The 11,981-nt window shown below is 43.2% G+C and overlaps 1 pseudogene; it reads right to left on the bottom strand.

Annotated features, from left to right (window-relative positions):
* Window positions 1-5,983: 5,983 nt before the first annotated feature.
* LOC127487767 (junctophilin-3 pseudogene) lies at window positions 5,984-7,527 on the bottom strand (annotated as a pseudogene).
* Window positions 7,528-11,981: the final 4,454 nt, after the last annotated feature.

Here is an 11,981-nt window from a genome sequence, read left to right as displayed (position 1 = left end):
TGAGATACCAACATTGCAGGCAGTGGTTTAACCCACTACACCACAACCAAAAATTTAAAAAACTTTTCTCAAGTGTCAAATTCTTCAAAATAATCAAAAGAGAGAAAATTTTTCTGAATTCCTTATATGAGGCCAGCATCACCCTAATTCCAAAAGCAGAAAAAAGATACAATAAAGGAGAACAATAGACCAATATCTGTGGTGAACATAGATGCAAAAATCTTCAACAGAATACAAGTTAATTGAATTGAACAGCACATCAAAAAGTTCATCCACTCAAAATAAGCAGGATTTGCACCTGGAATTCAGGGATGATTTAACACATGCAAATCAGTTAACATGATACATCAGATTAACAAGCTGAAGAATGAAAACCATATGATTATCTCAATACATGCAGAGAAAGCATTTTATAAATACTTCATTCTTCAATGATGAAAAAAAAAACCTAAGCAAAATGGGTATAGAAGGAGCACACCTCAACAAAAATCAAGACAATATATGAAAAAGTCATAGCCAAGATCATGCTGAATGGGGAAAAGCTAGAATTTTCCTCTAAATTCCTGAACCAGATGAGGATCCCCACTCTCACCACTTCTAAAATGTATAGTTCTGGACATTTTAATCAGAGCCACTAGGCAAGAAAAAGAAATCAAAGGGATACAAAAGAGAAAGAAGGACAGGGCCGACGCTGTGGTGCAGTGGGTTAAAGCCCTGGCCTGAAGCACTAGCACAGGTTCTAGTCCCGGCTGCTCCTCTTCCAATCCAGCTCTCTGCTATGGCCTGGGATAGCAGTGGAGGATGGCTCAAGTCCTTGGGTCCCTGCACCCTTGTGGGAGACCCAGAGAAGCTCCTGGCTCCTGGATTTGGATCAACACAGCTCCAGTTGTTGTGGCCATCTGGGGAGTGAACCAAGGGATGGAAGACCTCTCTGTCTCTACCTCTCTCTGTAACTCTGTCTTCCAAATAAATAAAATAAATCTTTTATATATATATATTTTTTATTTTATTTAATGAACATAAATTTCCAAAGTACAGCTTATGGATTATAATAGCTTCCCCCCCCATAACTTCCCTCCCACCCGCAACACTCCCCTCTCCCACTCCCTCTCCCCTTCCATTCACATCAAGATTAATTTACAATTCTCTTTATATACAGAAGATCAATTTAGCATATATTAATTAAGATTTCCACAGTTTGCACCCACACAGAAACACAAAGTGTAAAATTCTATTTGAGTGCTAGTTATAGCATTAATTAAACACCTAAGAGTAATTGTGTATTAATTAAAGAGTTCAACCAATAGTTTTAAGTAGAACATAAAAAATACCAAAGGGGTAAAGTATTAAGTTCTTTTTTTCTTTTTTTTGTTTGTTATATAGTTATTTTTTATTTAATAAATGTGAATTTACAAAGTGCAACTTGTGTATTGTTGTGGCTCCCCCCCCCCAACCTCCCTACCTCCCGTGGCCCTCCCCTCTCCCACTCCCTCTCCCATCCTGCCCTTCATCGAGTTTCATTTTCAATTACCTTCATATACTGAAGATCAACTTAGTATATACTAAGCAAGGATTTCAACAGGCTGCACTCACACAACTGCACAAGGTATAGGGTATTGTTTGACTAGTAGTGTTGTTTTTAAGTTTCATAGTAAAACACATTAAGGATAGAGATCCTATGTGGGGAGCATGTACCCAGTGACTCCGTTGTTGATTGTTGATTTTAAAAAAAAGAGAAAGAAGGAAGTCAAATTACCTATGTTTGCAGATGACATGATGCTATAAATAGGGGAACAAAGATACTCCACTTTGTGATTATTAAAACTCATAAGAAAGTTTGGCCTAAGTTGCAGGATATAAAATCAATACACAAAATCAATAGCACTTGTTTACACAAAAAATTCTGTGAGTGAAAAAGAAGTTGTAAAATCAACCCATTAATAATAGCTATGAAAAAATTTAAATGCCTTAGAATAGGTTTAGCAGAGGACTTGAAAGTTTTGTACAATGAAATTATAAGACATTAAAAAAGGAAATAGAAGACACAAAAAGGGGAAAATCTTCCATGTTCATAGATTAGAAGAATTAATATCATCAAAATGTCCATAATATCAAAAACAATTTACAGATTCAATATGATTCCAACCAAAAGGACATTTCTCTCAGATCTAGAATGGCTCTCATACAGAAATCAACAAATAATAAATGCTGGTGGCAGGGGGAGGTACCCTAACCGACTGTTAGTGGAAATGTAAACTGGTGCAGTCATTGTGGCATTGTAGAAGACAATATGGAGATACTTCAGAAAGCTGAAAATAGATGTACCATATACCCTAGCAATCCCACTCCTGGGAATTTCCCCAAGAGAAATGAAATCAGCATATGAAAGTGGTATTTGTATCTCCATGTTAACTGCAGCTCAATTAACAATAGCTAAGATACGGAATCTTTCATTTGCTGGGGTGAGGTGGAACCTCATTGTGGTTATGATTTCCATTTCCCTGATAGCTAGTGATCCTGAGCATTTTTTCATGTGTCTGTTCGCCGTTTGAATTTCCTCTTTTGAAAAATGCCTGTTCAAGTCCTTTGACCATTTTTCACCTGGATTATTTATTTTGTTTTTGTTGAGTTTCTTGAGTTATTTATAGATTCTGGATATTAATCCTTTATCAGTTTCATATTTTGCAAATACTTTCTCCCATTCTGTCAGTTGCCTCTTCACTTTGCAGAGAGTTTCTTTTTATTGCAGAAGCTCCTCAGCTTGATGTAATACCATTTGTCAATTTTGGCTTCTTCTGCCTATGCTTCTAGGTCTTTTCCAAGAAGTCTTTGCCTATGCTAATGTCTTGCAGAGTTTCCCCAATGTTCTCCTCTGGTCATTTGATGGTATTGGGTCATAGATTTAGATAGATACTTGATCAATTTTCAGGTGGTTTTTGCATAAAGTATAAGGTAGGGGTCTTTTTTTCATACTTCTGTATTCAGAGATCCAATTTTCCTAGCAACATTTGTTGAACAGACACTCCATTCTCCAGGAATTGATGTTAGCTCCTTTGTCAAAGATCAGTTCACTGTGGATGCATGCATTGATTTCTGGTCTACATGTCTTTTTTGTATCAGTATCAGGCTGTTTTGATAATAACTTCCCTGTAGGATTTCTTGAAATCTGGTGTTGTGGTGCCTCCAGTTTTGTCTTTGTGGTATAAGATTGCTTTAGCTATTCATGGTCTCTTTGTTTCCAAATGAATTTTGGCATCATATCTACTAGATCTGAGAAGAATATCGTTGGTATTTTGATTGGGATCACACTGAATCTGTAAACTGCTTGCAATAGTATGGGCATTTTGATGATATTAATTTTCCCAATCCATGAACATGAAAGACTTTTCCATTTTCTTGTGCCTTCTTCTATTTCTTTCTTTAACATTTTCTAATTTTTATTGTAGAGATCTTTCACCTCCTTGGTTACATGTATTCCAAAGTATTTAATTTTTTCTGTAGCTATTATGAATGGGATTGATCTTAGAAGTTCTTTCGCAGCCATGACAATGTCTGTATACAAAAGCTATTGGTTATTTTTGTTAATTTTATATCCTGCTACTTTACCAAACTTTTCTCTGAGTTCGATAATCTCTTAGTGGAGTCTTTTTGTTACCCTATATATAAAATCATGTTATCTGCAAATAGGGATAGTTTGACTTCCACCTTCCAAATTTGTATTTCTTTGATTTCTTTGTTTTGCCTAATGGCTCTGGCTAAAACTCCCAGGACTATATTGAAAAGCAATGGTGAGAATGGGCATCCTTTTCTGGTTCTGGGTCTTACTGCAAATTCTTCCAACTTTTCCCTATTCATTAAGATGCTGGCTGTGGGTTTGTCATAAATTGCCTTGATTGTGTTGAGGAATGTCCTTTCCATACCAAATTTGCTTAAGGTTTTCATCATGAAAGGATGCTGTATTTTATCAAATGCTTTCTCTGCATCTATGGAGATAATTATATGGTTTTTATTCTTCAATTTTTAATGTGATGTATCGTGTAGATTTGGAAATGGGAAGCCATCCCAGCATACAGGGATAAATCTCATTTGGTCTAGATGAATGATCTTTCTGATGTGTTGATGGACTCAAATAGCTAGTATTTTGTTGAAGATTTTTGCAACTATGTTCATCAGAAATATCAGTCTATAGTTCTGTAGTCTGTTGTATCTTTTTCTGATTTATGAATTGAGGTGATGCTGGCCTCATAGAAGGAGTTTGGGAGAATCCCCCCTCCTTATCAATTGTTTTGAATAGCTTGAGAATAATTTAAATCAATTCTTTGAAATTCTGACAGAATTTAACAGTGAAGCCATCTGGTCCTGGGCTTTTCTTTGTTGGGATGGCAGGCACTTTTCAAAGATGAAATACAAATGGCCAACAGACACATGAAAAAAAAATGCTCAGGATCACCAGCCATTAGCAAAATGCAAATGAAAACCATAATGAGGCTTCTCCTTATCCCAGTTAGAATGCCTATCATCCAAAAGTCAAAAAAATAACAAATGCTGGTGAGGATGTGGAAAAAAAGGTACCCTAGTACACTGCTGGTTGGAATGTCAACTAGTTCAGCCATACGGAAGACAGTTTAGAGATTCTTCAGAAATCTGAAAATAGCTCTACCATGTGACCCAACTATACCTTCTTGAGAATTTACCCAAAGGTAATGAAATCAGTATATGAAAGCATTACCTATATCCCCAGTTTATTGCAGCTCAATTCACAGTAGCTAAGATTTGGAGCCAACCAGATGCCCATCAAGTGATAACTAGGTAAAGAAAATGTGGTATATATAAATGATGGAATATGATTCAGCCATAAAAATTAATGAAATCCTGTCTTTTGCAACAAAATGGACTCATCATGCTTAGTGAAATATGCCAGTCCCAAAAAGACAACTGTCATTATGTTTTTCCAGATTTGTGATAACTAATATTACAGAGTACAAAAACATGTAAATGTATAGGAGTGAAATTGTTGAGATTTGGTTATTATTTATAGCCCCTTTCTGTACTCCTGAGAAATAGTGGTCATTCAAATTTATACTTGTTGAATTCTTTATTTAGTAGAGTATTAAGCTAGTGATAATAAAGTGAATTAAAAGCATATCATCACAAAAAAATTTTAACTGAACATGCTCTAATCTTTCTTTTCTTCTGGTTAAAAATATAGCAATCTAGGGAGGAAAGAACTTCCACTTTGACCATGGCCTTGTCTAAAAATTATCAGAGTCAGTGAACTCAGGGGGCTTCCATAGCCTAGGCAGCTCATGACAAGAGCCTAGGTTCATTACTGATGCCATAAACAAGAGTGTCAATTTGTTAAGTCAACAACAGGAGTCACTGTGCACTTACTCCTCATGTAGGATCTTTGTCCTTAGTGTGCTGTACATTGAGATTTAATGCTATAACTAGTACTCAAACAGTATTTTTCACTTTATGTTTCTGTGTGGGAGTAAACTGTTGAAATCTTTACTTAATGTATGCTAAACTGATCTTCTGTATATAAAGAGAAAGGAAAATGAATCTTGATGTGAATGGAAGGGGAGAGGGAGTGGGAAAGGGGAGGGTTGCGGGTGGGAGGGACGTTATGGGGGGGAAGCCATTGTAATCCATAAGCTGTACTTTGGAAATTTATAATCATTAAATAAAAGTTAAAAAAAAATAGCAATCTAGTGCAGTGTGGTAAAGAAATATGCTCGAAAGGGAGCAGAGAAACAAAGCAAGGCAGAGTCCGTGAGAAGGGCTGGGCCCGAAGGGCCTGCACAGGAGGGCTCTAGGGCTCCCCACAGGTGGGAGCGGACACGGCCCTGCACAAGGACGAGGGCAGTGGGCACCCAGGCGTGTCCCACACCTGTTCTCTGGTGGCAGAGACACAGTGGACCTGTTTCTGAGGGACAGAACGCACTAGCGTCGTACACTGGGGAGGTGTATATGCAACAGCGTCTCAAGGCCGTCCTGGGCCAGACGCTCTCTGAGCAGCACGGGCACAATGCATATCTGTCGGGGAGGTCGAGGTAGGCACAGAACAAACAAGTGACAACCCGTGGAGGTCAGTAACCAGGCATCGGAGACACGTCCGGCACATGGAGCCCAGGGCCCACACGTGAAGCCACACCGGCCACAGCGGAGTGGGCTCAGTGCTCTGCAGCCCCTCGGAGGCCGCTGGACCGTCCAGGCCGGGGTCTGGATCTCGGGGAGCCGGCTCCTGGCTGTGGTGCTCGTGGCTGTGGCGGCCCGATGCATCAGATGAAGTTGATGAACAGGATACCGACAGGATGCTGAGCAAGATCACATGGCCACCAAGCCATGCGGAGCCGGAGCTGGACTTTAACTCGCCCCGTTCTCGTCGGACTCCAGCGCCACAGGCAAGGACTTCTAGGGCGGGGAGAGGGTCAGGTCTCAGCGCAGCAGCTGGGGGCTCAGCCCGGGGTGCGGGGTAGGGGAGCAGCCTCAGGCTCCCCAGTTTCTGCACCGTGGGCTCCATGGCGGAGGCCGGCCTCAAGCTCTCTTTGTTCTGGGACTTGGGCCGCAGCCTCTGCACCGCAAAGCCCCAGGCCCGCAGCGTCTTCTCTGGGGGTGGGCGTGCATCCTCAGCAGCGGCCTCATCTCCAGCTTGTAGTTCCTCAGCTGTGCCTCATCCGCTCCAGCAGCTTGCCGTCCCCCCTCCCCCGCGCTGTGGGGCGTCCACGAGAACGTGGGGCCCACCGCTCCCGGGGTTTTGGGTTCCCGGGATGCCTGTGGCCCGAGCCCCAGGCACGAAGGTCCTCGGCAGGCTGGCGCACGCCCCGGAGGCTCCCCCGGCCTCCTCCTTGCCCCAGCCTTGCAGGTGCACCTGGATGTCCCCTCCTGGCTCCTCGTCCACCAACACCTGCCGGGAGAAGTGGGCCACCTTGTTCCTCGGGAGTGGGAGGTCCTGGAAGCCGCCATCTCCGCCTTCCTGCTTGGCGATGGTGGCCGGCCCGCTCGGCCACCTCCCACGGCCCAGTCCACCTTCTCCCGGATCTTGCTGGCCTGCAGCGGGATGAGGTTCTTGGGCTTGCAGCTCACCAGGAGGTTGTGATTGTACCTGCCCTCCTCCTTGGTGCTGTCGGGGGAGGTCAGGCAGCCGTAGCCGGGGTGCCGCCGGTGGCTGGCCCACTCGCCCTCGACCTGGAGCCTGTCCGAGCGCTGGCTCACGCCGAAGCCGGAGCGCTGGTCGCTCTTCCACTCGCCCGCGTAGGTCCCGGTGGTCGATGTTGGCCTCCGCCTCGCCCAGGCTGATGGTGGCGGAATGCACGTCGCCGGCCGTGGAGCTCACCGTGCTCATGCCCGCCTCGCTGATGCTGGCTGGCTGGCCCGGCTGCTCTTGGAATCCGACATGCACAGCTGCAGCCCGCTCAGCAGCGAGCGGTGGACGCACGCCGTGGCCTTGGCACATGCCGCGGACCCACTGGCCCTGGCAGGTGCCTGACGTCCTAGCGTTGAGGAACCATCTGTGCTAGGACCCATGGCAGGTGCGTGCGGTTTCACAGCTCACGTCCTGCAGGATTCTTCCCCGCTGCCCATGGAAACTCCGAGAAGGGGAAGCAGACTCTGGCTCTGGCCTCTACATCCCCCTGTGGGGCCCTCACGCGCGCACCCAGGATGCAGAGGGACAGTGGCAGGAGGGCTCACGCTGAACAAAGGCACCCAGTCGGCAGCTTGGGCTCCCTCGCCTGTGTCCTGGGGCAAGGGAGCGGCCTGCTGCCTCTCCCCAGCTGTGCGGCTCAGGTGTGCAGGACCTGGGCGGCCTGCAGGCTTCTCGGTCCTGGCCTCTTGTGCGCATCCGGCCAGGCCTTGCTGAGCACAAGTCCTGGACTCCTCCTTGGCTCCCCGATTCCTCCCACCACCACCTCCCTCTGGTTCTCACTGCGGGCGAGGCAGGGGGAGGTCAGGACGAGGCAGCCCCAGTCCCGCCTTTCCCGGACCCACACCGCCTGCCCCTGTCCATCACAAAAATTTAAAAAATAATTAGAAAGTAAAGAGGAGGAGGAGGAGGAGAGTGGAGGCAGGGAAAGAGGGTGGGAAATATTGTTATGTTTTTTTAAATTGTGTAGGTGAAGTACATGGGATGCCGGCACTGTGGCGCATCGGGTTAACGCCCTGGCCTGAAGTGCCCACATCCTATATAGGCGCCGGTTCTAGTACCGGCTGTTCCTCTTCCGATCCAGCTTTCTGCTATGGTCTGGGAAAGCAGTGAAGATGGCCCAAGTCCTTGGGCCCCTGCACCCGCGTGGAAGACCCGGAAGAAGCTCCTGGCTCTGGCCATTTGGGGAGAGAACCAGCGGATGGAAGACCTCTCTCTCTCTCTCTCTCTCTCTGTAACTCTGACTTTCGAATAAATAAATAAATCTTAAAAAAATACATGGGATCTATTCTTTTTGTATAAATAAATAAATGTGTTTTAAAACAGAAGATAGTAGTGATAGATATATAGATACATAGATACATAGATAGATAGATACTTATTATAAAGAACTGGCTCACACAACCATGGAAGATGAGAAGTGAAGAGAGGAGAGGAGCCAGTGAGAGATTCATTCTGAGTGTGACTGCCTAAAATGCCACAGGACCAACCACATCAGTGCCAGTCTGAGTCCTGGAGGGAAGGCAGGCAAAGACCAATGTTCAAGTTCCAAAACCGGTGGAGAGAAAGAATTCTCTCTCAGTCAGCTCTTGGGTTTTTTTCAGGTCTTCAACAGATTGAATGAGGTCTTCCCACACTGGGAAGGACAGTCTGATTGACTCAGCCTACTGATTCAACTGTTAATCTCATCCAGAAATACTCTCAAAGCCACACAGAGAATAATGTTTGACCATATGTCTGGGCACTGCCTGGTCCAATCAAGTTCCCAGATAAAATTAACCATCACAGCATGTGATATAGGTGAGACATTATTCTAAATCCTTTGAGCTCCAGTGCATATCCTAGCCAGCATACTTTGCTTACTCAAGGTATGAAAAGACTTCCTGAGGACCAAAGAAGATGTTAGCTGGGGTGTGATGAGAACAAGCATGTTGGTACAGTTGTAAGTGCAACTGCCTATTTCAATTGAAGATGTTGGACTCTCCCCAGATATGCCATAATAAGAACAAATGGAGTGTAAATTTTGATTTTACTTATACTGATTCTGGCTACATTTTGAAAATAATATCATGTATATGTTTTTTAAAGAATGTCATGAAATTACTTTATAAAAGTTTACTTGTCAAAAGCATGAAAGATTAAAAATAGATATTCAGCTGAGGCATTTGTAGTATAAGAATAGAGCTCCTATACCAGCAATCTCCAACTCTCTGGTAAATCAAGCTTTCTTCAACCAGAACTCACATACGTGTAATTAACTCTGCTCAAGAAGGGCAAGGGGATAGAATTCTGTGTGCAAACATAGTTGTGAAAATTGGTATGCTGACATATTTCATATATTTACTCTGGCTAAAATAATTGAATAGTTAATTTCACAATCATGAATAACTCCCCAAAAACATCTCAGTGTTTTTGGCTAGTTTAATAGCAATTGAATGAACTATTAGATGTCTTTTTCCAAAAATTACAGAACTTGTTTTATAATGCCTTGAAAGGCTCTAATTTCCTATGTATCAAAGAGTGGATCATCTTTCCACTCCCTGTTTTACTCATGCAAGCTACCTGAGATGATCTGAGCAGGATACTGGACAGGACGGCAGGGAAATGTACCCAGAAGTGTCAGAAGGAGCTGCACGAGGGAAGAAGGAAGGAGGCAGAAAAAGAGAGAGGAAGAGGTGGCGGGGGGATGTTTGAGACTTAACTGTAGAAGAGTCAATAACCATGAGGTCATTAAAAATGGAAAAGATTGGCAACACTCGGTAACCCACTGCTCTCTCTGATTTGTTTAGTCCTGCCATCTGACACAGCCTGCTTTCCCTGTGACTTGACTTTCATCTGGTCTTCACACATAAGGAAGAGAAACTGTCAAATGTCTTTCCAAATTCAAGCTATACTATTTCTACAAAAGAGCATTCCCCAGATTTCTTCTTCTACAAACATTGCCTAAAAAGGAAATGAGTTGGGTCTAGCATTAGATGCTAGTAATTTTATCCTATAATCACTGCATTCCTTTCTTAGATTCATGAAGCAACTGTTTATTAATCTATTTAAGAAGTCGACCAGGGGTTGACATCATACTCACACATCAATCCTATCATTCAAAATTTTTTTTCACTTTGATATTTGTAGGATGTTCATTTTTGACATCATATTTTCAATGGTGCCCCAACAGCAAATGATCATAGAAGTTATATTTACATAAAGTTTTGACTGTGTTTGGATATGAAGATTTTTCTCCTTAGTGAAAGAAACACTAGCAATAAAAAACAGAACTCACATCACAGAAGTGGCAGCAAACAGTAGCTGATTCCATGTCATATGGTTAATTGCTGCTGCTCTCCTTCCATCACCTATGGATTCCATGGTCTTTCTATATACAAGAAATAGAAATCTATTTCTTACACTAATGTGAGTGACTTCAGAACATACCCTGTATGTATGTACAATGACACTAACATCCAAGAGTGCCTTGCAACAAACTAGAGGAACAAACTTTTGCATCTGCTAAACCCAATTCTTTAAAAATTTATTTTATTTTTACTTGAAAGGCAGAGTGACAGAGAAAGGCAGAGACAGAGAGAAAGAGAACTTCCATAGTTGGTTGACTCCCTAAATAGCCATGACAGGATTGGATCAGGCCAATGGCAGGAGTTAGGAACTTCATCCAGGTCTCCCACGTGGGTGCAGGATCAAAGCACTTGGACTATCTTCTGCTGCTTTCCCCAAGTTCATTAACAGGAGGCTGAATCAGGAGTGGAGCAGCCAGGACTCTAACTGGTATTCCTATCTGGGATCCAGCATTGCAGACAGCAGCTTAACCCACTGTGCCACAATGTCATCCCAAGACCAAATTTTTCATTAATCAGATATTTATTTTTCTTCTGGAAAATCCCTTTGAACTGTGCAAAGCTCCATGACACTTCCTAAAATAAGTATTCTCAGATGTTTTGCCTACAGAATATTTACATCAAAACTCTGGGGTGGGGGCTGAGCAGATACCCCTGGGGAGATCCACATCACATAGTGGAGTGTATGGGTGTGAATGCAGATTCAACTCCCCATTCTAGCTTCCTGCTATTGTGCACTCTGGGAGGTAGCAGATGATGGTTCAAATGCTTGGGTCCTTGCCACCCATATGAGGGACTTGGATTGAGTTCCAGGCTCCTGGCTTCAGCCTGGCCCAGTCCAGCTGTTACAGATATTTGGGGAGTAACCCAGTGCACGTAAGAGCTCACTCTGTCTCAGTCTCTGTTTCTGCTTTTCACAACACAACAAAACTTCTAAGGATGCCCACTAAAAATTTTGATTTCCAAACCTTACAAAATGACATACGCAAATATGCAGTTTTACAAAAGTTCTTCTGTAGTGTACAATACCAGAGAGACACTGATTTAGAGTCCAGTCTCTCCTACTCATCTTCCCTAACTTTGGGAAAAATCTTCCAATGCATCATTTTGGATCTCTAAGGCAATGAGGCAGAGTGCCACTGTGAGGAACAGGAATCCACAGGTGAAGCAGAAGCACCATTATGTCTACAGTGGCACCCTCATTAAAATTCAAACCTTTTAATGCAGAAAAAGAAGAAGAAGCAAAGATGACTAGTTTGGGATTAATTTCCATCTCATTATTGCAAATTGAAAAAGCTAAGAAGTCAGAGGAAGGCAGATAATGAGCCTGAAGATAATGAGATAATGTATTTCTAGGCATCTTTCATACATATTTGTTTCTTAAGATGCTGAACTCAGGATATGGAGTGGAAGGTCCTGAGCTTATATCCTGGCCACCTTCCCTGCCCCTCATCTCTTTGTTAAAGAGACTTTAAAAAGAAGTGAATCTC

Source organism: Oryctolagus cuniculus, chromosome 16 (assembly GCF_964237555.1).
Source record: "Oryctolagus cuniculus chromosome 16, mOryCun1.1, whole genome shotgun sequence".
NCBI lineage: Eukaryota > Metazoa > Chordata > Mammalia > Lagomorpha > Leporidae > Oryctolagus > Oryctolagus cuniculus.
This window is presented reverse-complemented; position numbering and strand designations above follow the sequence as displayed.